Raw genomic sequence first — 25,810 nt, 5'->3', positions numbered from 1 at the left:
TCTGTAAAGCTCAGACCTATTGACCATAACCTCTTAAAGGGATATTTCAGGATTTTTGAGGTTTCCTACTCCAGAGTGTTGTTGATTTCTGGAGATATTTCATTCTTAAATTCATGCAGTTCTTATATTTGAAGAGCTTAGTGGCGCTAGGCTAGTGCATGTCTATGGTATCAGCTAGCCTGCATTAAAAACGAACAGCACCTGAGGCAAATCACTGGCATCACCAGACTAACCATATCAATGTATGTGTTAAAAGAATCATTATAACTATTTTGCCTTGAAAGTAACTTATATTTGAGCAGCATCAGCTTCGTGGTTGTATAAGCTACGCAGCGGCGGAGTGATCTGCGAGAAAATAGTCCCTCGAAATGCGGTCATTCATGTGATGCAAGGTCAGTGATATTCCAAGCATTATTCTATTAACAGACATTTATATGGTTAGTCTGGTGTTATAAGTGATTTGCCTCAGGTGCTCTGTGGAGCGGGTCAGACTGTTTTTAATGTAGGCTAGCTGATACCATAGACATGCACTAGCCTTGCACTAGCCTAGCGCCACTAAGCTCTTCAAATATAAGAACTGCATGAATTTAAGTAAAAAAATATCTCCAAATCAACGACACTCTGGATAACTAGGAAATGAGGCCCTATGTCAAAAATCCTGAAATATCCCTTTAAGCCCCGCCTTAACCAAGTCCATCACAAAAGTCACATTTATGTCACTTTTCTGTTGCTCATTTCTTTGTGTCAAGTGCATCACTTTTCATTCATCACGTTTTCCTCGCTCTTGTGTTGCATTTTCATTATCGTTATTGACTCTTTTTTGTCGCCATTTTGACACTGATTTCAAGAAGCTTTTAGATTTGGGTAGAGCCAAACTGGAGAAAACGTGCTTTGTTCAGGTGGGGGTTAAAGGAACAGGCCACCGCTTTTCCACACTGAGATATGTTCTGACCTGAGCTTAGACGAGATGATACGTACCTGCCTGGTCTTTGTGCACATAGAAGAACTTGGTCGCTTCTAACTTCATCCCCGTTTGGAGCCATAGGGATATGCTTCGAGAGGCTAAATGCTAACAACATCTTTGGTCGTTTTGCGTGACTGAGGGCACAAACATATCTCAGTGTGGAAAAATGCTGGCCTGTTCCTTTAAGAGGTTAAAACGCCGGACCAGTGGTTCTCGACTGGTGGGTCGGGACAGACCCCTCTTGAGTGGGTCGCGAGTCTTTCCCTAAGAACATTTCTTTTTTTAACCTCTGAAAAGTGAGCGTGTAGAGCGGGTGAACGCGGCGCGAGGAGGAAGTGGATCCAAAAACACACATTCAGGAAAAAAGGACACAGATCACAACCACCTCTACTACATCATAAAGACACAAGTGAAACTGAAACGCCGCCTGAAAAGAGGAGGAAAAGCTTCATGACAACGCAGCAGCTGTGGTTTGAAATGCCTTTCCCGAGCCCAGGCATTCGGATCAGAGGAATTCAACCTGAAGAGACAGAAGATTGCATTAACGATATGGAATACATGGCACCGATGGATGATGGCTGGACACTGGTGGTGGTAGGGCGAGACCCAGGGCGAGACCCAGGGCGAGACCCAGGGCGAGACCCAGGGCGAGACCCAGGGCGAGACCCAGGGCGAGACCCAGGGCGAGACCCAGGGCGAGACCCAGGGCGAGACCCGGGACGGCCGGTCGACCCGATGAGCAGAGCCTGAGGAGAGGCCATGCGGGGGGAGGGGCGGAGGAGGGTCGCAACGCGGCTGGGAAATGGTCGTGTGATTGACCGGCAGGCTTTAGAAGGCTGATGAGTGGCTGAAGCAGGAATAAGCAGCTGCGATGATTGGCTGACGGGAAGGTGCGGCTTGAGCTGGGGCCGTGATTGGACGATGAGTGAAGGCTGCCGTTGATGAGGCGATGAATGAAGGCCGCAGGTACGTCTGCCAGGTTGAATTTGCGCTAAAGCTTCACTTATACGCTTCAATAAACTTATGAAAACACTGACATTGATGCAAAAGCACCCTGGATTACGAACATGTCTTAAACGGGATTTTATCATGACATGAGGCTGGACAGACGGGTTCTGCACATTCCAAACCCACACATATTGAGATAATATCCAGGTGCGGCAGGAGGGATCAAAGCGGCGAGGTTTGCATTGAGTGTTAAGTGTCAGAGGAAGTATCTGAGTGCTTAGGAGCAACAGCACAGAGCTTCAGGGGGGATGGGCATGTGGGGCTGAGGGGTGTGTGCTGTGAGGGCATGGAGCTATTATAATAAACGGGTGAGGGAGGTGCAGTGATGGTCTCCTTCTACGGTTTGTGTGTGTGCCAGGACCAGCAAAACAGGATCGCTTAGAGCAGCTTTAACGCGCACACCTTAATATAAAGCATTGCCAATGACACGTTGTTGGACTATTGAATGTATGATGTTTTTCTTTTATTGAATCCTTGGTGCTGCGAAACTAATTGCCCCATTGGGGACATGAAATGAAGTGAAGGTATTTAAAAATAATCTGAAGCGTCATGTTTGTGCGTCGACTCTGATATGAGATGATGCTTTTGGGAGTTTGTTTGCTCCCAAAAGCATCATGAATGTTTTGTTGTATCATGAAAATCTATGTGTCTAAGGGGAACGACCTGGAGGATCGTGGTTATCATGGACTTTGTGGACTGGTGTGAGCCCAACCACCTGTAACTGAACACCAGGAAGATGCAGGAGATGGTGATCGACTTCAGGAGGAAGACAATACCGCACACAATCCAGGGGGAGGACACTGAGGAGGTGGACAGTTTTAAGTACCTAGGTGTTCACCTCAACAATAAACTGGACCAACTCCCTGTACAAGAAGGGCCAAAGTCTCCTCCACCATCTGAGGAGACTGAGGTCCTTCTGAGTGAGCAGGACTTTTTATGACTCTGTGGTGGCCTCTGCTCCACCACGCTGCAGTGTGCTGGGCCCCGGGCAGCACAGAGCGGGACAAGAACAGACTGAACAAGCTGGAGGGCTCTGGACTCTATGGAGGAGATGAGGAACAGGAGGGGATTAGCCAAGCTCACCTCCATCACGGGACTGTAGAGGAGCACCCTCAGTGCAAAAAGGAGCAGGTCCTTCATCCCCACTGCCGTCAGACTGAACAACAAGACTGTAGAGTCACATGTGCAATAACCCCTTTGCAGAAATACATGCAATAATCCCTGTATTTACATCACTTTCCCTGCGTCACTTTATCAACCACTTGCACTATGACGTAAACCTGCACTGCTAATACTGACTATAACGTTTTTTTGTAATAGTCTGTTTACTTCATTATTTACTGTTTATACTTTTGTTTTATTTAATTGTTTTTTCTCACTTTTGCACACCCTGAGTGTTTCTAAGAGCCGAATGTAACAAGTAATAAGTATATACATATGTTTTTAAATACTGCCTATAAACTTTGGTATGAATATGTAAATGCTGTGTGGAGTGAACCCAGGAAGACTAGCTGAGCTTATTGCTCTCAGCTATTGGGATCCATATAAATAAACAGAAAATAAGAAACTACAGCCACTTGAGTCAAGCGTGTTTTTTCTCTCTTTTCTTCTTTCTTGCTGCACACTCGTCAGATGCCCTACCTCACATTTTGTCATTTTTCTGTCACATTTTTGTCACATTTTTTATCCAATTTCTTGTCATTTTTTGGTCAATTTTTTATCACATTTTTGTCACATTTTTGCAATTTTTTCGTCAATTTTTTGTCAATTTCTTGTCACATTTTTGTCACATTTTTTGTCACATTTTTGTCACATTTTTATCCAATTTTTTTGTCATTTTTTTGTCAATTTTTTATCACATTTTTGTCACATTTTTGTAATTTTTTTGTCAATTTTTTATCAATTTCTCGTGACATTTTTGTGACATTTTTCCCACTTTTTCATCAATTTTTTGTCACTTTTTTGTCACATTTCCATCATTGTTTTCGTCTCAGGTTTGTTGCTATTTTCACAGCTTTTTTCCAGAAGCTTTTGGACTGGGGTAAAGCCAAACTGGAGAAAATGTGCTCGGTTCAGGTGGGAGTTAAGGGGTTAATATAAACAATAATGGTCCCAAAATCGAACCTTGTGGTACACCATACTCCACGGAATTCCTTTTAGATTCATGTTTTTTTTTTTATACTGGGCTTTACCCAAATCTAAAAGCTTCTCGACTGGAGAGCAACAATGTAACGCCTCATTTGAAAGCTCAGACCTACAAAAGTGATGGAAACTTTTCGTCACGGCGCCACATTTTTGTCATATTTTTTGTTTTGTTTTTCTCACGTTTTTGTAGTTTTGTTCCCCCGTGTTTTTCTCATGTTTTTGCTTTGTTTTCATCCCCTTTTTCTCGCTATTTTGATGCTTTTCTTTTGTAGCTTTTAGATTTGGGTAAAGCTCGGTTTAGGCGGGACCGGTGGCCCTGGAGCCAGTGGCCCCTCTGTGCTCTTCCAGAATGAACATATGCCCAGTCCGCCCCTGCTCTCATATACTGTCCAGGTTACATGAAAACCTCTATTTGTGCTTGACTTTGGCTCAAAGTCCCTATACATTGATGAGTCATGTTAAAATATAAATACATTTCTGAAGACTTTCTTTTGTGTCACGCTCAAGAAATGATCGTGCAGCAACAACACAGAAAAACTCTTCATAATGGCCGGCCGTGCTCCAAAAGTGCTGCGTGAGATCTGCGGTCTGTGCAGTGAGAGTAGCTTCATTCATAATACGCTCAGAGACTTGACTTTACAAAACCCTCACTTCCTGTCATCAGCCGAGGCAGGAAGCACTTGATTTCCGCCGGAGAACTGTAGGTGTGGGCTTGATAGTACATCACCGAGCCTCCAGAAAGCTGACACATGTTAAACTAAGAACTGATTGTAATTCATTCGAAGCAGAGTGTTATATTCTCTGAGTCATACAAGTAGCTGCTCACACAAGAGTAAAGATCTATGATAAAAAAAAAACAAATTGTGGTTGGCGGTCACTTTTCACAAAAATGCTCGAAGACCAGATCAGGAGATTGATGCAAATGCTTTTCTCCACAAATATCTGAGTTTACACATTAAAGGAGGACGAAACAAGTGTATTCCTTAAAGCCACACTGTGTAGAATTTTACCCGATAAATGAAATTGAAAAACAAGCATTTATTTTAGGACAGATATTTTCAGCATTGAAAAATATCTCATAAATCTACAAACAAACATGTATAATATAAGGCTCACCCCTCTTAAGATATGACTGTAAACTATATCAGGAGTGGGGACGTCTCCAGCTCGTCTCCATGGAGATGTGACGAAAGGCAGCAGAATTTGAAATTTAAACAAGTTAGATTCTCATCCAAGTCCATTATTTGATTACCCACTGCAGTAAGTAAGTAAGTAAGTAAAAAAAAACCTGAGCGTCTGAACAGATGTCATGTTTGCACTGAAGGATGTGAAGATGGAGCTCTTTCTAACCTACTCTGGACGCCGGTTTATTTTTTCTTACCTAACGATAATGTCGCGGAGAAAAGTGTGTTTGGCTACGAGAGGCGCAGGACTTTTTTCAACCTTCCTAAAGAAGAGGCCACTCGCCAGAAGTTGGAATTTCTCTCCGGGATTTAGCGAATCAGAATCAAAGTGGATTAACTTTTATAACCAACGCGAGGCCCCAATGTGATGGATGGAGCGGCCAGGACAGAGCGGTGGTGAGTCAAAACGCGTGTTAGCTTGTGTGTTAGCTTGTTTGTTAGCTTGTGTGTTAGCTTGTGTGTTAGCTTGTTTGTTAGCTTGTGTGTTAGCTTGTTTGTTAGCTTGTGTGTTAGCTTGTTTGTTAGCTTGTGTGTTAGCTTGTTTGTTAGCGTGTGTGTTAGCTTGTGTGTTAGCTTGTTTGTTAGCTTGTGTGTTAGCTTGTTTGTTAGCTTGTGTGTTAGCTTGTTTGTTAGCGTGTGTGTTAGCTTGTGTGTTAGCTTGTTTGTTAGCTTGTGTGTTAGCTTGTTTGTTAGCGTGTGTGTTAGCGTGTGTGTTAGCTTGTGTGTTAGCTTGTGTGTTAGCGTGTGTGTTAGCTTGTGTGTTAGCCATTTATGAAGCTGTGTTGCAGATGTCAACTCTGTATTGTGAAGTAACTTCACTTATTACTGTGATATTTATATTTATTTTACTGCTAATAATGTATGGGCAGATCCGCTCGGAGAGAGGGGGCGGAGTTAACTGAATTGAAGCGTCTTGTCTTCCGGGTTTGCAAAATACCCCCATAAAATACTTATATTTCTCACAAAAAATAGTGCTCCATAGCGGTAGAGGGACAATATATCATATAAATGCCTATACTTTACTTTGGGATGGCTAAAATAGCATGATACAGATCCTTTAAGGCAGAGGTCTTATTTTGGGTCACGCGCCGAAATGAAGCTCCCACAGTGGGTCGTGGGCCGCATATAATAAAGAACATTTTCCCAATAAATGAATAATAATAAGCTGTGATTTGGTCAAAGCCCCAACTTAACTGTAGCTTCAGTAACAACAATTACACTTGTATTGCACTTTACAAGCCTGTGTCACAAGTTCCTCAAAGTACTACATAGTCATTATTCATTCACTCCACACTTGGTGGTGGTAAGCTGTTATTGGAGCCACAGCCGTCCTGGGGCAGACTGTCCATTTACCACGTGGCTATATAATGTGGTGTTCAAATCCTGAGCTCTTATTATGTCAGTGCCCTCTGCTGGACACGTGTGGAACCCTTTCCTTTTTTGTACATTTAAGGCCCCCTAGTGGCAATAATGAGCATTCTGGTTATTCTTTAAAAAAATCATAACTCTGCACAGGAATGGGCTCGAGACTTACTGTTTTATACTCTGGAAGATTAAATCATCTCGTGGGCCTGATCCGGCCCGCCGGCCGTATGTTTGACACCCCTGCTTTAAGGTCTTAACCCCTGCCTGAACTGAGCACATTTTCTGCAGTTTGGCCTTACCATTTACACATGCGCCCTCTACAGTTTCTGAAAACATAAGCGGTTTGTCTTCGTGTGGATATAGCCATAGATTTGGGTAATGCCAAACGTTGCTCGGTTAAGGCGGGGGTTAAGAGGTTTAAGCAACTTGCCCAGCACTGAATACAACAGACTAACACACCAATAAAACATTAGAAAAATGCATTTCACAGTAAGACAAAATACACAATTGTTACTTTCATTTAAACATGAAGCTTATCTCCTAACCTGAGGGTAATGTTTACTCAAGAGCACTAATATAACATCACTAAATTACAAGTAAAAAGTACCTATAACCGTAGGTGTGCTCATAACAAACACTCATATTTGTCATATTTGTAGATAATTTGTTGCCTGAACCCCTCTGACGTAAATGCATTTCCAAGCAATTACAGTGTGAGATGTAACACGTTGATAACGTCTTTGCGCGTTGCACAACAAATCTCAAATCCTGCCAAGACGCGACTGTCGAAAACCTCCCCTGACCCTGTCGCCCAGATCACAAACTCGTTCCTGTCATTTCTTTTTTTTTCCTCCTAATTGTTCCGTCTCTGCGGCAAAATGAAGCGAAACAAAATGAGCCGGAATCGGAAATAACCCCGTTTTGCGATATTGGCCGCCTCCTCCGCTGCTGAACAAGCTTTTAACAGCTGTGGCCGATTGTCGAATCTCTCTCTCTCTCTCGCTCTCGCACAGATGCCACCTCGGAGCCCCCCAAAAATACACTATGCTGTTGCCACGGAAACAGCCAGTCAAAATGCACGAGGGTAATGTGGTCAGAAATACTGAACCGAGGCTAAAAATGTCTACATGACGAATAGAACGGCAGCTTACAAACGAAACAAGTCGAAGCCATGACCGTAAACAAGGGCTGATTATTGTTATTAAAGGATTAGGATTAAAGGAGAAGTTACTGAGGCTGAACTAGGAACAGGCCACCGTTTTCCCACACTGAGATATGTTCTTACCTGAGCTCAGACGAGTTGATGCGATCCTGTCTGGTCTTTGTGCCCGTGGAAGAGCGTGGTCGCTTCTAACTTCACCCCATTTGGAGCTATGGGAATATACTGGGAGAGGCCGAATGCTAATCTCAGGAAAGAACATATCTCAGTATGAAAAAACGGTGGCCTGCTCCTTTAAATCACACTTAAAGGGACTATACAGAGTTTAAAAAATTATGTATTTTCCTTCCCCTACATGTTCCAACAATGTCCTAATGTGTAGAATGACCTGTTCACCACAAATGCCTCTAAAATCCTGCGCTGTCACTCAGAAAGGTGTTGCTTAGAGTCTGAATTGCCGCCATGCATGAGTTTAATATAGGAGCTGCAGTTACACGTATGACCTGAGGTGGCAGCAGTGAGTATAAAATGGCCAACTTGCATCCAGCTCCTTTAAACTGGACTTAACTTGGTTCATTTTCTTGCGATAATTAGCCAATATCATGATAAGTTGTCAGCGTAAACTAGTGAGGAAACCTGTCTGCCTTCAGTGTCCCCTGAAACACTGCGCCGCCTCATGGGTTCGTCCCTGTTTCAGAGCGTGGTGTCCTGCACTGGTCAGCTCCACCTCTTTCTTCCTCTTCCTCCTGCGTAGCTCCCTCCGCTCCACAACGCTCTTTCACCATTTTCTGGGAAGATTCTCCAGTGAACATCCATTGGCCAGAACAGGGATAGAAGGCATGTGCTCCTCTTGTGACGCCTCCACTGTGCTGACGGTGTGGGCGGCTCTTGGTGCCTCTTCAGTGTCTCAGAAGAAGAAATGTGTAGGTCTCAAATGGGTTTATCTATTAAAGAGGGGGTATTATGCTTTTTTCAATCACACAGCACCAGTCTATATCACACTACAATGATGACCAAACCTTCTGTGGGTCTGTAAATGCAGTAAATTAGAATAACTGCCTTGTATAAAATGTCTCTCTCAAAATGGCTGTAGTGAATGTCTTGAAATAGGCCTCTGTCTCTTTAAGAACCTCTGAGCCTTTCCGACACGCCCCCTCCACACGCTGTCTGTGGCATCAGTGGGGAGGGGGTTCTGCTGAGGAGCAGTGGTTGGTTACTCGGCTGGTGACGAAAGCTCGGAGGCGTCTCCAGGAGGTGGGGGCGTTCCTAGGAGGACTCAGGCAAACCTATCCCTAAAATGGCCGCCATCAGAGTTTTTACAGATTACTCAAAAATACGTGAATGTGCCAAGGCAACACTTCAGGCATGTTTTTAATGAGGGAGCGACATAATAACATGATGTAAAGCTTGAAAAGGTCGATTTTGGATAATACCCCCCCTTCAAGCTAGCTGTTTACTTTTTAAAAAGCTGCTTCTTCAGGACCTTATGGACTCTGCAGAGAAAAAAACACAAAAACACGGCAAAGACGTACAAAAGTATCCAGTAAAACAATGTGGAACACAGAAACCACAAATGCAGCTCATAGAAAAAGGCAAAAATTGTAGCTGTACCAGGAGAGAGGGAGGTTGCTGCTTGTTTACACGTCGCCATGAATCTACGGAATAGATACAGTCGGCATCACGTCATACATTTTTTTATTTTTCACTCCTTTTAGTCGTTTTCTGGCAGAATATAAACGTATTCATCACATATAAATAAACTCAAGTGAAAATTGGGTCCATATGGATGTTTTGTCACGGCAGATTGTTCATTAGACGTGAAAAACCGGCAGTTGTAGCAAGCGTTAGCATGTAGCGTGATGCTAACATGGAGCATTATGTTAGCATTAGGAATGCGCGAGATTGACAAAAATGAGAATGAGGATGAGGATCAGCACCTCCAAATCCGAGGCCATGGTTCTCCACCGGAAAAAGGTGGTTTCCCCTCTTCAGGTCGGTGGGGAGTCCTTGCCTCAAGTGGAGGAGTTCAAGTATCTCGGGGTCTTGTTCACAAGTGGGGGACGGATGGAGCGTGAGATCAACAGACGGATCGGTGCGGCGTCAGCAGTGATGCGGTCGCTGTATCGGTCTGTCGTGGTGAAGAGGGAGCTGAGTCGGGCAAAGCTCTCGATTTACCGATCGATCTACGTTCCCGCCCTCACCTATGGTCATGAGATTTGGGTCATGACCGAAAGGACAAGATCGCGAATACAAGCGGCCGAAATGAGTTTCCTTTGCAGGGTGTCTGGGCGCACCCTTCGAGATCGGGTGAGGAGCTCAGTTACCCGGGAGGAGCTCGGAGTAGAGTCGCTGCTCCTTCACGTCGAAAGGAGCAGCTGAGGTGGCTCGGGCATCTGTTCCGGATGCCTCCTGGTCGCCTCCCGCAGGAGGTGTTCCAGGCATGTCCTAGTGGGACAAGGCCTCGTGGAAGACCCAGGACACGGTGGTGGGACTATGTCTCCGAGCTGGCCTGGTGTCGCCTCAGGGTCCCCCCAGAACAGCTGGAGGAGGTGTGTGTGGATCGGGAAGTTTGGGCATCTCTGCTGAGACTGCTGCCCCCGCGACCCGGCCCCGGATAAAGCGGAAGAAAATGGATGGATGGAGATTGACAAAAAACCTAATTGCGGTTTTAAAATTGTATACATCGCATTTGTTCTATTTTTCATCCAATCGAGCAGCAGAAATAATCTAAAACTGCTGTTAAACATCACAGCAGAAACAAGAGGCAAAGAGTTGTCAGAAAAACATCCTTATAGTTTTTTACCTTTAACAAACGTGGCGCTCTCACACTCCTTCTCCCTCCCTATGTAGCTACGTAAATAGATCATATGAATCACAAGCTGCAAAACACTGCTAACACTGTTTTATGAAAATACGCCTCATATTTACATCAATAACCTGCTGTGAAGATGCTACAGTTCAGACGCAGCTTAATGCAACGAGACGTGCGTACGAAGATGAGCCGAGGCGATGAAATGATATTCCCGCCCCAACCGCCAGACACTCGTTGTTTGTTGCTATATGTAGCGGTGAGAATAATTTGCTGTTTGCACAACGTGAGACACATGTGGAGTTTGTTTATCCCCCTTAATACGAGATTTCTATATCTAGCTGTAGAAAGTTCAAGCAAATTAGAAACCTGTCTGCAGCGCAATGCATTCCAATGGGTGACTAGCGGCGATATGGAGGTACTACAGCAATGGTGACCCCTAGTGTTGTCGTCACAAAGCAGGGCGGCCATTGATTTTTACTCATTAATTGTCCGTGAGAGTAAATACTACGGGACCTTCTTGGCTGTAAATACTGTTTAAGTGGCGCTAGCCCACAGTTAGCTTTGCCCGTTGGCCTGTTAGCTTCTTCTTCGTGATTCCATGAAAATGTGAAAAAAGTGAGAAAAAACGGACGAAAAAGTGGCAAAAAATGGACAAAAATTTGATAAAAAAATTCGAATAATTTGACGAAAAAGTGACAAAAATGAGATGACTGCCCAACAAAAAAAGTGATGAAAAAAAATCTGATCATGTGAGGAAAAAGATCAATTTAGTTTTGTAGATCTTAGCTTTCAAATGAGGTGTTACACTGGCCTACAGGGTTTGGGTAAAGCTGAACTGGAGAAAATGCTCTCGGTTCAGGCGGGAGTTAAGAGGTTAATGTAAACAAGTTACTTAGTTCTGCTTTAATGAGCTGCTTATTAAACCTTTACAAGCACATGGCCTGCTAGCATCTTTTTAGTCTTATGTATATATTGCTTATAAAACACATAAGCAGATTACTATTGCTTTTTAATGCCGTATTATGTTGAATGAACACATGCTACGAGTCTGACCCAGTCTCTGCTTTTCGTGTCAATGTAGTTGCTTCCAATACATATGATGTACTTATTTAACCTCTTACCACCCGCCTAAACCAAATGCATTCTGTCCTCTTTGGCTATAGGCCTGTGTAACACCTCATTTGAAAGCTAAGACCCACAAAACAAATCTTTTTCCTTGCGTTGTTGCTGTGTTGTGTCTCCTTTTTTATGTTTTTTTAATTCTTTTTTTGTCACTTTTTGGTTGAGTTTTTTGTCACTTTTTGTTGATTTTTTGTGACATTTTTGTTGAACTTTTGTCACATTTTTGTTGAATTTTTGTCACATTTTTGTCACATTTTGGTTGAGTTTTTGTCACATTTTTGTTTATTTTTTGTCACATTTTGGTTGAATTTTTGTTGAATTTTTGTCACATTTTTGATGAATTTTTGTCATTTTTTCGTTGAGTTTTTGTTGAATTTTTGCCACATTTTTGTTGAATTTTTGTCACTTTTTTGTTGAGTTTTTGTCACATTTTGGTTGAATTTTTGTCACATTTTTGTTGAATATTTGTCACATTTTTGTTGCATTTACATCCTCGTTTTCTTCTCATAGTTAAGGTTAAAACATTTCAATGAGATGCTGCTGTAGACTGAAAAAAGGAAGTTGACATTGACTGCTTTTTGAATATATTTCTTTAATGTTAATACAGGAAGTCTGTTTGTGTGATCATTCTGAACATAAATCTCATTTAAACAAGGCGGTACCCGGATAATCACCGTTCCTTTACCGTTAAACAGGTGCTTTGCTTCTTCACATACAAAAAAGAAAATCACCACCGTCATGAAGACTCTAATGGACCTGACTTATCGTTCTCATTGTGTTTTATCTTCTGTGTGTGTGAGAGAGAGAGAGAGAGTTTTTGTTGAGTTTTTGTCACATTTTTGTTGAATTTTTGTCATTTTTTTGTTGAGTTTTTGTTGAATTTTTGTTGAATTTTTGTTGAATTTTTGTTGAATTTTTGTCATGTTTTGTTGAGTTTTTGTTTAATTTTTGTCATTTTTTTGTTGAGTTTTTGTTGAATTTTTGTCACATTTTTGTTAAGTTTTTGTCACATTTGTTTTGGAATTTTTGTCACATTTTTGTTGAATTTTTGTCACATTTTTGTTGAATTTTTGTCACATTTTTGCTGAGTTTTTGACACATTTTTGTTGAATTTTTGTCACTTTTCTGTTGAATTTTTGTCACATTTTTGTTGAATTTTTGTCATTTTTTGTTGAGTTTTTGTCACATTTTTGTTGAATTTTTGTCACATTTTTGTTGACTTTTTGTCACATTTTTGTTGAACTTTTGTCACATTTTTGTTGCATTTACATCCTTGTTTTCTTCTCACAGTTAAGAGGTTAACATATTTCAATGAGATGCTGCTGTAGACTGAAAAAAGACAGTTGACATTGACTGCTATTTGCCTATATATCTTTCTTGTGTTAAAGAAAAAGACTGTTTGTGTGATCATTCTGAACATAAATCTCATTTAAACCAGGCGGTACCCGGATAATCCTCATTCCTTTCCCGTTAAACAGGTGCTTCGCTTCTTCACACACCAAAAAGAAAATCACCACCATCATGAAGACTCTAATGGACCTGACTTATCGTTCTCATTGTGTTTTATCTTCTGTGTGTGAGAGAGAGAGAGAGAGGCTTAGTGTATCTTGGAATAGCTGAAGTGACGCATTCGCTCGAGTTGTTGAATTTTGGTCATTTTTTTGTTGAGTTTTTGTTGAATTTTTGTCACATTTTTGTTGAACTTTTGTCACATTTTTGTTGAATTTTTGTCACATTTTTGTTGAATTTTTGCCACATTTTTGTTGAATTTTTGTCATTTTTTTGTTGAGTTTTTGTTGAATTTTTGTCACATTTTTGTTGAATTTTTGTCACATTTTTGTTGAACCTTTGTCATTTTTTCGTTGAATTTTTGTTGAATTTTTGTCACATTTTTGTTGAATTTTTGTCACTTTTTTGTAGAATTTTTGCCACATTTTTGTTGAATTTTTGTCACTTTTTTGTTGAGTTTTTGTCAAATTTTTGTGAAATTTTGGTTACATTTTTGTTGAATTTTTGTCACATTTTTGTTGCATTTACATCCTTGTTTTCTTCTCATAGTTAAGAGGTTAAAACATTTCAATGAGATGCTGCTGTAGAGTTGACATTGACTGCTTTTTGAATATATTTCTTTAGTGTTAACACAGGAAGTCTGTTTGTGTGATCATTCTGAACATAAATCTCATTTAAACAAGGCGGTACCCGGATAATCATCATTCCTTTCCCGTTAAACAGGTGCTTCGCTTCTTCACACACCAAAAAGAAAATCACCACCATCATGAAGACTCTAATGGACCTGACTTATCGTTCTCATTGTGTTTTATCTTCTGTGTGTGTGAGAGAGAGAGAGAGGCTTAGTGTATCTTGGAATAGCTGAAGTGACGCATCCGCTCGCGTCGGCCCATGCCAGTTCACCGCCCTCCTGCACCTCCCCATTCTGCGTTACAACATACATCCATCTGCCCAGTGTACGCCGCTTTGTTCTCATCCACAGAGCCGGTTTCACTTCAGTTTAGAACAGCCAAGTCTGCAGTGTTGCATCAGTTTTTGAGGGTCGGTTTCTTAAAATTGAGGAATTGGCGTTATTATTTTCTTGTGTAAAGGCGGGGGTGAAGAGGTTAAAGTCAAATCCTGAGCGAAAACAACGTCTGCCTTATCTGCACAAGATTTAAATGCACTTTATTAAACTCGCAACCCTCAGCCTTAACCAATAATCTAAAAGCAACACCGCATTTGAAAGCTAGGACCTAGAGAGACCTGAGTTTTGCAGGATGTTTATTCACAGCAGATTGTTCAGTAGAAGCAAAAAAAACGGCAGTCGTAGGTAGCGTTAGCATTAGCACGGTGCTAACATCTAGCATCATGTTAGCATTCTCCGTTATTTATATGTCTATGGGCTGTTGAACCACTTTGCTCCTCCCCATGTCTTTGTATCTTTATTCAGTCGAAAACTATATTCATAATTCAGTGTTCGTTAAAGCGACTATACGGAGTTTAAAAATGTTAAAGGTAAGTATTTTCCTCCCCCTACATGTTTCAACAATGTAGGTGTAGAAGGAGCCCAAACATATTCAACACAACTGCCTCTAAAATCCTGCACTGTCGCTCAAAAAGGTGTTCATTCGGGTCTGAAGTGCCGTCATGCACGAGCTTAATATAGAAGGTGCAGTTCCACGCATGACCTGAGGTGGCAGTAGTGAGCTATAATGGCTAACTTGCATCTAGCCCCTTTAAAGCAGTTTTTGAATAATTAGAGAAAGTTTAGATTTTTCTCCAAATTGTTTTCCCCCTTAACTGTTTTCAAACATGACCATATGTGAGCGATCCCAGAAATGTCTAAACTTTCTCTAATTATTCAAAAAACACTTTAACAAATGCTGAATTATGAATAGAGTTTTCTACTAATTAAAGATACAAAGACATGGAGAGGAGCAAAGTGGTTCAACAGCCCATAAATACATAAATAACGGAGAATGCCAACATTATGATTCATGCTAGCATCAGGCTAATGCTAATGGATCGCTAGCGCTAGCTACGACTGCCGACTTTTCGCTTCTACTGAACAATCTGCTGTGAGAAAATATCCATCTGGGCCCGATTTACACTTGACTTTATTGATGTGTGGTCAATACGTTTTTATACCATGGTCTGGGTGAATACTGGATTCTGATTGGCTGGTGCATTATTTTGGTATAACCGCACACGTAGTCCGGTAGTTAAATCACTGGGATATCACTCCGCTGTGGGCATCACCATAGCAACGCATGACACAGCTGAATCAGATAAAGGCGTAATCAGTGACTGACAGGAACGAATGAGATGGATTTTTTGTTGATTTCAACGTTTTTGGCCAAAACAAAACGTTTGATAAATGTTAGTAGAGGAGAGTGAGCAGCTAGGTTAGCTACTGTTAATAACATATGAGCTTTACATTTCTATTGAAAACGGTTAAGGCTATTCATCATTTTCAGACGTACATAAAATGATCCTGCATTTAAACATATTTGTCTGGATTAGTAAAGTCAAACATAAAAGTTTCAGTTCGTGGTCCAGGTGTGAGCGACTCCACCGCAGCTGTTTCCATAAACAGTTGAGCTGGTTGAGCTAGCTTGCTAGCTTCAGGTTAAACAGCGTAAAAGTGAAATAACTCCTGCCCACGAGTGCCGCATATCGGTGTTTACTTCCAGGGAAAAGTGTTTCCGGGTTAGTCCTGTTGTGTTGTGATTCTGTGCTGATGTTGTGTCGTTGAGCCTGACTGAGATTCTCGTAATAGCTGCGGAGAATGACTCGCTCTGAGACCAGCCTTCAGTGACCGGCTAATAACCCACACAAAATAGTCCCGTAGTCTGGCATATTTAGTGAGTTTAGTAAATGAAGCAAACATTTATTATAAATGTTACGTTTGTGGGACCCTGGTATAAGCGGATTAAACAACGAGGAGCCGCATTAGACGCTTATAATGCACTTCCTCGTTGTTTAATCCTCACATAATCCACCAGAAAATGTAATTCTTCTAAATAAGTCATTTTCAAAAGCATTAAAACCTGTCACAGGCACTTTAAGTGTTCACCGTAAAGTGTGGCCAAGATGATGTTGAAAAGTACTTTAGTTTTACATCCACAGTTTACTGTATCTGTCCAGATGTTTGCAGATTATGTTCAGAGCAAAAAGAAAAAGCCACGAAAGTAAAAATCAATGTGAAAAGCTTTTATGGTTGGAGATCTCTGACTTATACTTTTGTCGTTCACCATATAGTTTCTTTCCACATCGACATGCTGTTATTTTGTATTGCACTTTCTTCAAACCCTTCATGTGAGACTCTTCCTCTGCACTGTAGAACAAAAGAACAACCTGTAGTATTCAGGATAAAATAACGATGTGTAAAAGCTGCCAAAGCGCGTGTGGTTTCGTGATATATCAGCGTTAGCGCCGCCGCTCATGAGCCGCGCTCGGTTTATTTTTACAGGCAGTAAAATCCCGAGAGGGGACGATGACTTCATATTGTGTCTGATTAATGGTTGTTTCGTGAGAGTGGGGGCTGGAGATAAAACTCAGCCAAAATCTCTCCGCCTCTCGCCCCGGGGCACATGCAACCTACTTTATACCAAGTACGAGCTTGAGAGTTTAACATCTGAGTGTTCGGGCGACCAGCCATCATGACTGGTTTAGCCATGAATAACAAGACGAGCCAAATGTTCGGAAAAACACTGAGGGAATGGGGGGTTTTTTTTAGGTCCGTGTATGTTTTACTATTATACTTTTTACCAGTTCAAGTGAAATTGCTCAGTGTGAGGAGCATTTCCTGACTTCATCGTTCAACATTGTGAAAGAAAATTGAGACAAAAATATGCCTTTTTTTCCGGTAGTTTTGTTGGTGTGTCTTCCTTTGGCTGCTGAGTAAAAGTATGTTGTAATCATGGCAAAGTATGCAACAGTGTAGCAGCTGTTTTACTGGATACTTTTGTACATCTTTGTGTTTTTTTGTGACGTTAAGTGTTTTTTTTTACTGCAGAGTCGGTAATAGCCATGAAGGACCCAGCTATTTTTTTTATTTTTTTTTGAAGTAAACAAACAGCTAGCGTAAGAGCTAAAGACATTTGAAACCTACAAATGTCTTCTCCTGAAACACTGAAGAGGCACCAAGAGCCCCCACACACCTGCAGCACAGAGGAGGCGCCACACGAGGCGCTACAGGAAACAAAAAAAGGCAAATGAGGAGGTATCCGGGCAAGACTATCCTTACTAGTGTTCTGGCTGATGTTCGTTCACTGGAGAATAAAACAGATTAACTTCTTGACATGAGGCCAGGATGAATGATGTGTGCGTGAATGCATGGTGGTGTCGGAGCGCAGATGTGTGCAGGTGTGTGCAGATGTGTGCAGGTGTGGGCAGATGTGTGCAGATGTGTGCAGATGTGTGCAGATGTGTGCAGATGTGTGCAGTCGTCACAGCCCTTCTGTCAGTCTCCTCCAGGGGAAACTGACACCACCGAATATGGGGTTAATGTATAACTGTCTCATGTAAAGCGCTTTGTGACTATGTCTGTGAAAGGCGCTATATAAACAAAGTTCTCCTTCTTCTTCTCTTCCTTCTTCTTCTCTTCCTTCTTCTTCTTCCTCTTCTTCTTCTCCTTCCTCTTCTTCTCCTTCTTCTTCTTTTCCTTCTTTTCCTTCCTCTTCTTCTTCTCCTTCTTCTTCTTCTCCTTCTTTTCCTTCTTCTTTTCCTTCTTTTTCTTCTTCTTTTCCTTCTTCTCCTTCCTCTTCTTCTCCTTCTTCTTCTTTTCCTTCTTTCCCTTCTTCTTTTCCTTCTTTTTCTTCTTCTTTTCCTTCTTCTCCTTCCTCTTCTTTTCCTTCTTCTTTTCCTTCTTTTTCTTCTTCTTTTCCTTCTTCTCCTTCCTCTTCTTTTCCTTCTTCTTTTCCTTCTTCTCCTTCCTCTTCTTTTCCTTCTTTTTCTTCTTCTTTTCCTTCTTCTCCTCTTCTTTTCCTTCTTCTCCTTCCTCTTCTTTTCCTTCTCCTTCTTTTCCTTCTTTTCCTTCTTCTTCTTCTCCTTCTTCTCTTCCTTCTTCTTCTACTTCTCCTTCTTCTTCTTCTACTTCTTCTACTTCTACTTCTCCTTCTCCTTCTTCTTCTTCTACTTCTTCTTCTCCTTCTTCTTCTCCTTCTTCTTCTCTTCCTTCTTCTTCTCCTTCTTCTTCTTTTCCTTCTTCTTCTTCTTCTTCTTCTCTTCCTTCTTCTTCTCCTTCTCCTTCTTCTCCTTCTCCTTCTTTTCCTTCTTCTTCTTCTCCTTCTTCCTCGTTTCCTTCTCCTTCTCCTTCTTCTCCTTCTCCTTCTTTTCCCTCTTCTTCTTCTCCTTCTTCTTCTTCTTTTCCTTCTTCTCTTCCTTCTTCTCCTTCCTCTTTTCCTTCTTCTTCTACTTCTACAATGTAACATGTCTGTATGTTTGTCCTGTCAGTGCCTCAGTGGCTGTACAGGAGCAGCAGATCAGAGTCATGCAGATCCAGAATCAATAGTTTCTGTGTTTCTGGTGCGAACTCTGAAAAACACTTGATCTCGGAGTGTCATAAAGGCCACTGTGAGGAAAAGCAAATGTGCTCTGCTGCTCCTGTACAGCCACTGAGGCACTTGAAGGTCAATTATGCACAAATATGAAGATTTTTCTTTTCTTTTTTTCACTTAAACATTTGCATAGTGCCCCTTTAATAGCTTTGGCATTACATGAAATAATTAATCAGATCTGCACGGTGCTTAATTTGATCCCATGTTTGCGGGAATGCATTGTTTTTTTGGATAAAGGATCCAGGAAATATTTAGGAGGATCCAGCAAAGATTTGATCTGATATAATGGAGCTTAAAGAAGAAGGAGAAGGAGAAGGAAAAGAAGAAGAAGAAGAAGGAAAAGAAGAAGAAGGAGAAGAGGAAGGAGAAGAAGGAAAAGAAGGAAAAGAAGAAGAAGGAAAAGAAGAAGAAGAAGAAGGAGAAGAGGAAGAGGAAGGAGAAGAAGGAAAAGAGGAAGGAAAATAAGCAAAAGAAGAAGGAAAAGAAGGAAAAGAAGAAGAAGAAGGAGAAGAAGAAGAGGAAGGAGAAGAAGGAAAAGAAGAGGAAGGAAAAAAAGAAGAAAAAGAAGGAAAAGAAGGAAAGAAGAAGAAGGAAAAGAAGAAGAAGGAAAAGAAGGAAAAGAAGGAGAAGAAGAAGGAAAAGAAGGAAAAGAAGGAGAAGAAGAAGAAGGAAAAGAAGAAGAAGAAGAAGAAAAAGAAGAAGGAAAAGAAGGAAAAGAAGGAGAAGAAGAAGAAGAAGAAGAAGAAGGAAAAGAAGAAGGAGAAGAAGAAGAAGGAAAAGAAGAAGAAGGAGAAGAAGAACTTTGTTTATATAGCGCCTTTCACAGACAGTCACAAAGCACTTTACATGAGACAGTTATACATTAACTCCATATTCGGTGGTGTCAGTTTCCCCCGGAGGAGACTGACAGAAGGGCTGTGACGACTGCACACATCTGCACACATCTGCCCACACCTGCACACATCTGCCCACATCTGCACACGTCTGCCCACACCTGCACACATCTGCACACGTCTGCACAAGTTCGAAATCCGCGCAGTAATCTTCATTTTACTGTGCGGATGCCAAATTACTCCTGGTATTATTACGCCTTACAATATAGTTCCCCCTTTTATCCGCTTAGAAAATCCACATTGTTTAATTTTGTGTAATTATACTTTGTAGTGGAACACTTCACGTAACCATATTTAAATAGGGAAAACGTGGAAGAGCTTGGTAGCTTCTATCTTGACCTGTTTTGGAGCTATAGAGGAGAGAGGGAGAGGCTAAATGCTAACGCCGTCTGCGCTGTGTTTACGTGACTGAAGGCAGGGGTGAAGATCAGACAGGTCCTAAAGAACTCGTCAAAGCTAAGGTAAGAACATATCTCAGTATGTAAAAACGGTGGCCTATTCCTTTAATGAGAGCACTGGAGCTGCACCTATAGCTGGATTTAGGATGTAGAATCTCATTACCTTCATTCATAATAGTAATAATAATAATAATGACAAAGGCACAAAGCTCAATGTCTTGTCTGTCAGCCCAAATGAAGGTCAAATGATATTCTCGTGATGGTCCTAAAGTAATAACATCATCCAAAACCATGTGCTTGAAGATCCATATTCAGATTGTGGAGCTAATCCCTGACAAACAACGACTTAATGTTTCTCTTAAAGCGTTTTCTCGGCGGCTCACGTGGCGACGGTCCTGCCACGTGTTTCATTGGCTCCGAACGAAATCCCAGGTAACACGTTGTTGTTGAACCCGCCGCGCTCGTCACAATCAGACGGCTGCAGCTAATAAAGTTTACCTCCGCTGCGTGAGCATGTGCGTCTGTGTGTAAGTGTGATTGTGCGAGTTGTGAAGTGTGTGAGTCGCTCTGAGTCACTGCCGTCCCTGGTGCATCATCAGGGCAACGAACAGGCCTCCTCTGCCGGCTTCACCAACGCTCCCGTGCATTCGATTACCCCCATTCTCCTCCAGCATGTGGATTTATGAGGGTGTGTGTTTATGTTTTATTTCTTCATTAGTTGCTGATGGATTATTAACCTCTTAAGTCCCGTCTGAACCGAGAGCATTTTCTCCAGTTCAGCTTTACTCAAATTCTGTAGGCCAGTGTAACGCCTCATTGGAAAGCTAAGATCTACAAAACTCATCTAAATGGATCTTTTTCCTCACGTCATCAGATTTTTTTCCATCTTTTTTGGGGGGGGTATTTAACAAACTTTTTTGTCTTTTTTTTTGTCATTTTTTTGTCATTTTTTATGTCATTTTTTGATCATTTTTTTGTCATTTTTTGTCATTTTTTCTTCATTTTTTTGTCATTTTTCTTCCTTTTTTGTAATTTTTTGTAATTTTTTTGTCTGTTTTATGTCTTTTTTATGTCTTTTTTATGTCATTTTTTGTCATTTTTTTGTCATTTTTTTGTCTTTCTTTGTCTTTTTTTGTCTTTTTTGTCACTTTTTCGTCACTTTTTTGTAATTTTTTGTAATTTTTTTGTCTTTTTTATGTTATTTTTTTGGTCTTTTTTTTGTCTTTTTTATGTAATTTTTCTTCATTTTTTGTCTTTTTTATGTCATTTTTTGGTCACTTTTTGGTCACATTTTTGTCACATTTTTTGTCATTTTTTTGGTCACATTTTTGTCATTTTTTCGTCACTTTTTTGTCATTTATTTGTCATTTTTTGTAATTTTTTTCGTCTTTTTTATGTCATTTTTCTTCATTTTTCTTCATTTTTTTGTCTATTTTTGTCTTTTTTATGTCATTTTTTTTGTCACTTTTTTGGTCACTTTTTTGTCACATTTTGTCACATTTTTTGTCACATTTTTGTCACATTTTCCGTAATTTTTTCGTCACTTTTTTGTCAAAGTTTTCTCACTTTTTTGTCACATCTTCATCATTGTTTTTGTCTCAGTCCTGTCGCTATTTTCACACCTTTTTCCCAGAAGCTTTTGGACTGGGGTAAAGCCAAACTGGGGAAAATGTGCTCGGTTCAGGTGGGAGTTAAGGGGTTTAAAGGAGCAGCGGCAGAAGAGACGTTTCGAAAAACCTTATAAGAGGCAAAAACTGGTGTTATATGTGGGTAAGCTGCTGTTCTGCTCCACATGAACAAAGCTCAGAGCTGATCCTTTGGCAGAGGATTTACATGATCTGAGGTTCTTTCAGACGGTCAATAGAAGTTTGGGTGATTTTAGTCTCTCCCTTTCATTTTTATTTAGTTAGTCAACTAAAATATAGCTTTTTTTGTTTGATTTTCATCCATTTTTTTGCCACATTTTCACGTCTTTGTTGTTGCATTTTTGTCGTATTTTCGTCGCTTTTTCTTCTCTGTTTGGTCACTTTTCTGTTGCTCTTTTTTTGTCACATTGTTGTCTCCTTTTTGTCTCTACATTGACACTTTTTTCTGGAAGCTTTTAGATTTTCGGGAGGCCAAACGGGAGAAAATCTACTCTGGTGAAGGTGGGGGGTGAAGAACAGCTGTGTGCTCCGTACAGCTCAGAGTGTTGGAGGATGACGGGCTGTGGGGGCGGCACCGGCGCCTGTGCTTCACAGAAGGTCCGGGGTCTGATCTTTGAGTGGGGGCCTCTCTGTTTGGCATGTGGGTCCACTCATGTTCCAATCCCAGCTCCTGAAGATGCACACTGTCGTCGTGTCCTTGGGCAAGACACGTCACCCTCCTTGCCTCCGGTGTCGGCGTACATTGCTGTGTGAATGAGAGTGTGAATGGGTGACTGGTTCCTTTCTTGTAAAGCGCTTCAGGCCTAATGAAGGAAGAAAAGCGCTTTATAAGAGAGCATTGACCAGTCTCCCCGAGTCTGCATAGGTTTCCTCTGGGTACTCTGGCTTCCCCTACCTACTAAAACATGTACAATAGGTTAATCCTCAGGCCAGGTGTGAAGCGATGAAGAAAGCAACAAACAAAAAAAAGACAAAAGACGGGAAAAACACAACAAAAACGCAACAAAAATGCTACAATCAGTTTTGTAGGTCTTAGCTTTCAAATTAGGCGTTACTATGGCCTAAAGGCTGTAAGTCAAGAAGTCGAGAAGCTTTTAGATTTGGGTGAAACTGAACTGGCGGAAATGTGCTCAGGTAAGAAGTTAACCCTAGTTATCCTGGACATAAGGATTGTTTTTTTAATTCATGCAGTCCTTATATTTGAAAGGTTTAGTGGCGCTAGGCTAGTGCTAGGCTAGTGCATGTCTATGGTAACTAGTAGCCTGCATTAAAAACCTCTTCAAAATCATGGGCTCGTCCTCCAAACGTTGCCATATCTGATTTGTAAAAAGCTCCTTTGTGAATTCCAACGCCGGCCGCAGGTAAACAAACTACTGTAGATCCGGTAACCGAGCAGATCACTCCGCCGCTGCGTAGCTACAACCAGGAAGCCGATGCTGCTCAAATATAAGTTATTTTAAAAGCAAAATGGTTATATTCGAAAAATGATTCACTCCACAGAGACATTTATATGGTTAGTCTGGTGTTATAAGTGATTTGCCTCAGGTGCTCTGTGCATTACAAATATTCTCAAGAAGGATTTGCCTTGGCTGTAAAAGCAACAAGGAATAAATAAAAGTAAAACTATAGAATGCAGGAGGGTCAGGTTTCTGTCGTGTTGTAAGAATGTAAGAATGGAGATCGAGATAGTGAGATTGTTCAGTAAAAGAAAAAGAAAAATACTTAAGATTCTCCTCAGACAAGAGCTAGCTTTAGCTGGTCACTTTCTAAGGTTAAAGGGATATTTCAGGATTTTTGATATAGGGCCTCATTTCCTAGTTATCCAGAGTGTTGTTGATTTTTTTATTCATGCAGTCCTTATATTTGAAGAGTTTAGTGGTGCTAGGCTAGTGCTAGGCTAGTGCATGTCTATGGTAACTAGTAGCCTGCATTAAAAACAGTCTGACCCAAGCACAGAGCACCTGAGGCAAATCACTTATAACACCAGACTAACCATATAAATGTCTGTGTTGAGTGAATAATTTATTAAATAAAAAACATTTTGCATTTACTTATATTTGAGCAGCATCAGCTTCCTGGTTGTAGCTACGCCGCGGCGGAGTGATCTGCCAGGTTACCGGATCTACAGTAGTTTGTTTACCTGCGGCCGGCGTTACTACGCGTGGAATTCACAAAGGAGCTTTCTACAAATCAGATATGGCAACGTTTGGAGGACGACCCCATGATTTTGAAGAGGTTTTTAATGCAGGCTACTAGTTACCATAGACATGCACTAGCCTAGCACTAGCCAAGCGCCACTAAACCTTTCAAATATAAGAACTGCATGAATTAAAAAAAAAAAAAAAACTCCAGAAATCAACAACACTCTGGATAACTAGGAAATGAGGCCCTATATCAAAAATCCTGAAATATCCCTTTAACCTTAGAAAGTGACCAGCTAAAGCCAGCTCTTGTCTGAGGAGAATCTTACATATTTTTTCTTTTTTTCTTTTACTGAACAATCTCACCATCTCGATCTCCATTCTTACATCATACACATTGGAAACACGACAGAAACCTTCCTGCGTTCTATAGCTTTACTTTTATTTATTCCTCGTTGCTTTTTCAGCCGAGGCAAATCCTTCTTGAGAATATTTGTGCTGCTGTAAAAAAGCACTTTGCATTCCGTACGCGCACATGTGATTATCAACAGCACGTGCCTTGATGGGCTTGACTCATATTGCCATAAAACCTAATAGAGCGTTCAATGTGCATTAATCTACTGCTAAAAATAAGCCGCGGAAATGTGGCATTCTGGGTTAAACTGTAATGCTCGTTGCTGCGGAAAATGAGCCATGATTGTGATATTATTAGCCGATAGAACGTTGTGTGATTACTGAACTCTAAGGGAATAGGTAAGTGGACAGCGGAGATGTAGACTTATATTTCCCAAAGTAAAATGAGCTCTTCCTTTTTGTGTATTGTCTTATTCCTGTGAGCTGTTTACCGCACTGACTGGAATCATTTATATTTTCATATTCTTAAATCTCACCTCTTTATGTTGTGACAAAGCCAAGGTCGAGTCGACAAACCCCCCCCCCCCCTGTATTATCAAATTCAGCAGCTTCTTTCTCCCCAAGTCTAATAAACATGTTATTTTACGGGAGAACGACTCAGTGGAAACCTTGGATCATTTCAAGGTTTTGAAGACCCGTATTGTGGCCTCTGCCTGGAAAAAGGGGGAGGGCCGATTCCCAAAATCAGACTGTTTTCAAGTTTACAGTAAATCTTTTTTATTACAACAATTACATTCATCTGTGCTGCTTCAGGAACACGGGACGAAACCTTGATCATAGCAGACGACACAGAGAGAACACTTTGTGAAATGTTTTATATTTCTGATTTGCACGATAATAAACGAGGAGCTGTTGTGAGTAATGTGCGTTTTTTATATAAAGTGGAAATGTATGTCTCAAACCGCAGCCTCATGTTTCGATAAGTCGGGGGTTGGTTCTACATAAATTCTGTGAACTTCAACCTAATCCCTTTGAAATTCACTCCTTTTGCTTTTAGAAAATATTTGTTATTCTGTTTTTCATAATAAAAGAACTACAAAAAACACACTTAATGAAACAACGTTTATCATGAGGAATCTTTTCATAAATTACCCTTAGTTTGTATGAAAAGGAGCAGATATTTACATCCTTTAGTATAATATGTGTGCGGTAAATACGGATGCATCGATCCGATACTGGCATCGGATATTGGAGCCGATGCATGAAAAATATGATATCGGGTATCGGCTACAAACATCCGATACTGAACCGATACCTGTTTTGGCTCAAACTGCTTTAAAAACACAACTTTCACCAACTAAATCTCAGTGAATATGGACCTGCGGCGGCACAGTAGCTCAGTGGTGAGCGCTCGTGCTTCACAGCTAGAAGGTCCGGGTTCGATTCCCACCAGGACGGGCCTTTCTGTGTGGAGTTTGCATGTTCTCCCCGTGTCTGCGTAGGTTTCCTCCGGGTGCTCCGGTTTCCCCTACAACTAAAAACATGTACAATAGGCCAGGATGAATGA

At 41.1% G+C, this 25,810-nt stretch overlaps 1 long non-coding RNA gene across 1 annotated transcript in view; it reads right to left on the bottom strand.

Annotated features, from left to right (window-relative positions):
* Positions 1-841: 841 nt before the first annotated feature.
* LOC306960935 overlaps positions 842-25,810 on the bottom strand; it is a 212,997-nt gene continuing 188,028 nt past the window's right edge. Inside the window, exon 2 of the long non-coding RNA XR_013792728.1 lies at positions 842-952. This is a non-coding gene — a long non-coding RNA (uncharacterized lncRNA). The remainder of the gene's footprint in view (positions 953-25,810) is intronic.

Source organism: Gobius niger, assembly GCF_951799975.1.
Source record: "Gobius niger genome assembly, chromosome: 3".
Taxonomy (NCBI): Eukaryota; Metazoa; Chordata; class Actinopteri; order Gobiiformes; family Gobiidae; genus Gobius; species Gobius niger.
This window is presented reverse-complemented; position numbering and strand designations above follow the sequence as displayed.